Here is a 5,538-nt window from a genome sequence, read left to right as displayed (position 1 = left end):
CCCAAGCCTGGCTGCCACAAGGAAACACAGCTTCTGTGCCAGAGGACCACTTCCCGAAAAACCAGGGGTGAACAGCAGGCAGTGGGACCTGGGTGGAAACAGCTCCTTGGGATTTGGCTTCCCTTCCAAGATGTTGCAGCATGAGGGTATGAGCGTGTGGCCCTTGCGCTGCCCAGGAGATGCCCGTGGACTTGGGAAGCAGGCGTCACCCCCAGTGTCACCTCCACTTGGAGAAACAGACTCCAGCACCCTGACTGGCTCTTGGGAACCCATCACCCCTGCAGAAGACCTCCACTGCCCTGTCTGTGAGGCCAGACCACCCAGCAAAAACCCTTTGGTTTCCACCCTCACTCTTGGTTGGATTAAGACCGGTTGTGATGAGGGTTTCACAGATGAAGCAGCTGAGACCTTTGGGCCTGGGAATCACTACCCAGCCTAATTGCTGTGCTTTTAGAAATGCATCCAGGGCTCTTTGCCTTCACCCACAAACATCCTGTCTTTGAAAACAGAGCAAGGTGTTCCTCTAGAAACCAAGGCACTTATTGGCCTCACCACCACCACGCTGTGCCTCACAGCCCAGTCTGTACAGGGATATTAATTAAGAGGAGCAGCTCCAATCCCAGGGGCTGGTTTCTGCAAGAAAACTACTCCCAAACAAATCCCTGACCCCAAGTCATGGCTATCCTGATCCTGAACCAGCCCTTGCATTCATGTCCCGAGCACATCGCAAGGCTGACAAGGCCCAAACAGGATGAAGTTTGATTAAAGTTTAAATTTGGGTTACCTCTGCAGTGTGGGCACTTAGACGCGGGCTGAGAATCAGTATGGAAATACTGGCTTTTCAGGGAAGTTGGCACGCTGCCTCTTTTGGGGCAGTTTGATGGAATTGGAGAGGGATGTTTCTCTGTAGTGGATCAGCCTGGCTGTGACAGTATATTTCTGCATTGCAATAACTGGATTTCAACAGATGCATCTTAAAATGACCTTTTCTTTGCTTGAGCTGAGCACTTTGGCATGGATCCCTTCATATTTGCCAAAAAAGGCTTGCCTGGAAATCCCAGGGACGGCCGGGCCTGTCACGTTTTGGTTTCTTTTCTCAAAAAAAATGCTAGTTCTGAAAAATTTGGCCTTGTTACCGACGGAAGAGTTACAAGGGTATCTCTTGGGAAGATGCGCCGAGTTCACATGATGGATTTGGCTTTATAATAATAAATAAACAGGAGAGCTTACATCCAATACATGTAAAAAATTTCAGTGGTGGAACCTTAAAAACTATTTTAGTATTTAACTAAGGCTAAAAGTCCTTTCTTATCATTTAACAGTTTAAAATTACTACTTTTTATTTCTGACAGAGAAGTCCTGTGGCTAGGGAATAACCAACCACCCCTCTTTGGGAAAGGGGAGTGGAATTCCAGTTGGATACAAGGGCAAAAATTCACATCGAGAGCGGTGGAGCTGCTGGACAGGGGGGAGAGAAGCAGAGGGGATCTCCATCTTTGGAGACCTTCAGTGTGCACCTGGTGGACTGAGACCCTTGAACTTTCTTCGATTCTTGCAGTTTGTGGGGATGTTGCATGCGCGAGGGCTAGGCGGGTCTGGCTGGAGACCAGACCAAGGCTAAGACCTCTGGCTGAACAGGTCTCCCTGCCCACATTCAGTAGGAAGTCATTTATCACTTAGTACATGTGGATGAGCAGATTTTTGCTTTAAAATGCAAGTTTCTAGCTCAGAACAAAGCATACATGCTGTTTTAGGGGTTACATTCATTATACCCACCGAATGCAGCCAATGTTTTCCGGAGGGTTTAAGCATTACTTGGTGTTCAAGCACTTCTTGGTGTTCACTCCTCATCACACCTGCCCTTAAAAAAAGCAGGAAAAAAACTGGAAGCCAACAGTTTTTTAAACTTTTCATGTTCTTAAAAAAGATTATTACACACATGCATGCATGCACACATCCAAAGCCAGTAAGCAAACCTGGTGAGCCCAATAAAAGATGCTGTAGTTAAGAGAAAGGCAATCAGTGGTTTTGTATCAGATCAGGATAAAACTGCAAAGCCCAGAAGGTTCCTGAACTAGAAAGTGGAAGCAAACACCAGTGGCACCCACAGAGGATGGTGTTGAGTGAGCCCTGGAAAAGACCATGATGGGTTACCTCATGTTTTTCTGAGCAGGCATAGTCACAGCTACGGACCTTTTGTTTCTGGGCTAAGTGTTAGGCATGAATGTTAGCTCTGGAGCTTTTGCAGCTCCAAAGGACAGAGGAACTAAGTCAAAGTCAAGGTGAGGAAGGGGAGAGTTGGGCTGGGCTGTTCAGGGTAAAAACATCCCCGAGCCACCACACCTAGTGCTTTCTGCAGCCGACTGTGGATAATCATATTGTTATAACTACTTCCACTTAAATTCACGTTTCTTCCTCCCAGTATAACTTTCTTGCACAGGCAAGGCAGGGCACCAGGCAGCATTTTGGGACAGTTGCAGGAGAAGACCCAAGTGACAGAGCTGCCAAGAAGTAGTGAGGAACAACATCTCCAGAGCCCGTGATGGAGGAGAGCTACTAGGAGAGAAGACATCTGCCTTCCCGAGATAATGCATGGATTAGGGATGCATGGAGCAGGGATGAATGTCCTTCCTTGGACAAGACGGGTCCACAAAACCATCCCAGAAAGAACCAAGGAACCAAGTGGGGGAAACCATTTCTGTGTCAACCCAGCAAGCTGTGTGTGGCACAATTCTCGCCTGGCAACAGATCTCGAGGGCAGACACTCCTCATAAAGGCAACTCGTGCCAGGACAGCATCTGACAGTCGTCGGTTCTACACACAGAGGTCTACCCTGAGGTGTCCTGACTTGCCCACAGAAATCCCGCTGCTGCTTAAAGCAGAGACTTAGACTAAACCTGGGCAAACCCAACCTGCTCTGAGAAGAGCATGGGGCCAGAGAAATGTGCACGCTCATCAACAGCACCTGAAAGTACACCTTCCTCCGTGCCGCTCCCTCACGTGGATTTGGGACAGGTTTCCATATCCCTTCTCTCTGCCACCTGCATCCCATTCTTTTATTCTTTTTCTAGGATCTCCTGCTACTGTGGCTATTCCCGGTCACTACTAAAATGTGCATTAATTCTTTGTGGGGAAAACAATCAGCTGTTTTAAACAATTTTGAAAATGTTTTCATTTTTTTTTAGGGAAGACTAAATCTAGACTTTATACCTGCATGACTGAGGCTGTTAGGAGCCAAGCTTGGGATAACAAATGGCAAAGCGTTCTGCAGGAAAACACATATTTTGGTAGGGAAACACTACAGGGACAGTTTGGTTCTAAATAAGGTCATTGAAAATAATCTTATAAGAAGATGAATATAGGAAAGTAAAAGTAAACTCACAGAATGTATTTTCCTCATTTTAGGAAAAAAATCCCTCTCTGTGCCATTATGCATTTAAATCAAATTTCTCTTAATAACTGCACAAAGCCCTCCAGCAGAGAGCAAAAGCTGAGCTGGTGACTCAGGCACATTGCACAGGACCTGGGTCATGCTTGACTTACACATGAGTGGCCACTTTAGATATTTTTTCCAGTGTGAAAAAAAATACAAAACTAAAGGCCTGGGTTTCATTTGCCATAGATGAGCATGCTCAGACTGCTGCAGGCTATTCGGGATGTTTCTGTGACTCATGCTATCCCTTGTCTTGCTCTCATTGCTCCTTGTCCCAGCAGACCAGAACCCACCCTCCTGGGTGAGGCTCAAGAACCAGAATGAAAGGTCTGCACCAGGGGTGCTCATCCTAGCGCCAACAGTGGCAACCTGCAGGAGCAGGAGGTTCTAGAGGACCTGTAGGGACTAGAGGAAGGGGGGACCCGACGAAGCCTGAGCGCTTGAACAGTGATGGGGAACGGCAGGTATTTGTTAGGTTGGTGCTGGCTCCCAGCCACCACCTTGCTCGTTAGGTGTCTCAACGCAATCTTTCCGCTTCAGTCCAATGAAAACAACAGGCAGCTTGGCCCAACTCACAGTAGCAACAAAAAAAATTCCTCTGCTGCCTTCTTGGAGGGGATCACCTTCCTCCACCCATGGAGCCACACCATGCCTTTCCCTTTGAGTCATCCTTGCCTGCAGCAAGGCTGGGATCCTCTCGTCTTCCTTGGCTGAAGTCTTTTGGAGTATTCCAGCAGTGACAGAGGGCCCAGGGCTGTTTCACAGCTCTGAGAAACCATTTTCTTCTGACCCAGCAACTCTTTTGCCTTCTGAGGTTCTCCCTGGCCTTGCTCCTCCAAAATCACATGGGCCCCCTTCCCCATCGTCTGTTTCTCAGCTAAGGAACACAATGCTGGTTATGTCCATGTCAACGTGGACTTCACCTAGGAGCTACCATGGGTGTCAGCTTGGTGCTCCAGGCTGTGCCTGGGACATGGAGTCTCCATGTGTGGTAAGCACATGAAACATAAGAGGTTTCAGTTGCACATGTGGAAGAACTTCTTTACTTTGAGGGTGACGGAGCCCCGGAACAGGCTGCACAGGGGGGCTGTGGAGTCTCCTTCTCTGGAGATATTCAAAGCCCGCCTGGACAATGTCCTGTGCACACTGCTCTGAGCGACCTTGCTTGACCAGAGGGGTTGGAATGGGTGATCTCCGCAGGGCCCTTCCAACTCCTGCCATTCTGTGATTCTGTGTAATCCTGCAGGAATTCTTACTGGAGAAGTTGGTATAGCAAACTCCATTTGTTAAGTACAGAATTGCCCTGAGGCTCAAGCAAGCAGCATCTGTGTGTTAAAAAAACTGCTAAAGTCCCGGACAGAAACCAAAGGATTGTCCTGTTTAATGCCAAGCCCCGTGGTAACAAACATCTGTGAAATCATCTTTATTGTCCTGTTGAAAACTTCTCCCACCCCTCAGCTGGTGATGGGTGTGCAGGCATCATTACCAAACGGGTTCCCAGCAGGGCTGGGGGAACAACAGCAGAAAAACTCAAGCTACAATACCTTCAGAGGCTCACTGTAGGTTTTTAAAGCCAGCTGCCAAAACTGCTGCCTGGAAGGAGCCATTGCCGAGATCACAAAGGCTTTGGAGCACAGCTGAATGTGGATATGTGCTCGGTTTAACTGACATTTGAACCCTACTCTAGTCAGGTCTAAACCTACATTTTCTCTATCACCAATGTATTATGGCTTTTGCGCAGTCCTAAACCACCTCCCAGAGAAATGCATAATTGAGAGAAACAGGTTTGCACCTGAAAATACAAAAATTAGCGATGTCATATTGCTGCTCCATTTCTGAGCTGGGCTAATTGGATTTAAAAGCTTTTGATGCAATGGTTTTCCCTGCCTCTGAGGCTACTTGGCGCAGCGCTAGCTGCACAAAGCCACCTGTAAACACCCAGTTCAAAGGAACCGATAGTGCCCTTTTAACCAGCCTTTTGAAAAACCCAACAACCGTAATGACAAAACATCAGAAGGCAGCCATGGCCAATGTTATAAGAATACCAGTGTTCAGAAATGAGCAGGTCTTGGGAAGGAGTGGTGTTGCCCTGCCAAAATATGTTG

The sequence above is a fragment of the Egretta garzetta genome, unplaced genomic scaffold (assembly GCF_000687185.1).
Source record: "Egretta garzetta isolate BGI_Z169 unplaced genomic scaffold, ASM68718v1 scaffold287, whole genome shotgun sequence".
NCBI classification, from domain to species: domain Eukaryota; kingdom Metazoa; phylum Chordata; class Aves; order Pelecaniformes; family Ardeidae; genus Egretta; species Egretta garzetta.
This window is presented reverse-complemented; position numbering follows the sequence as displayed.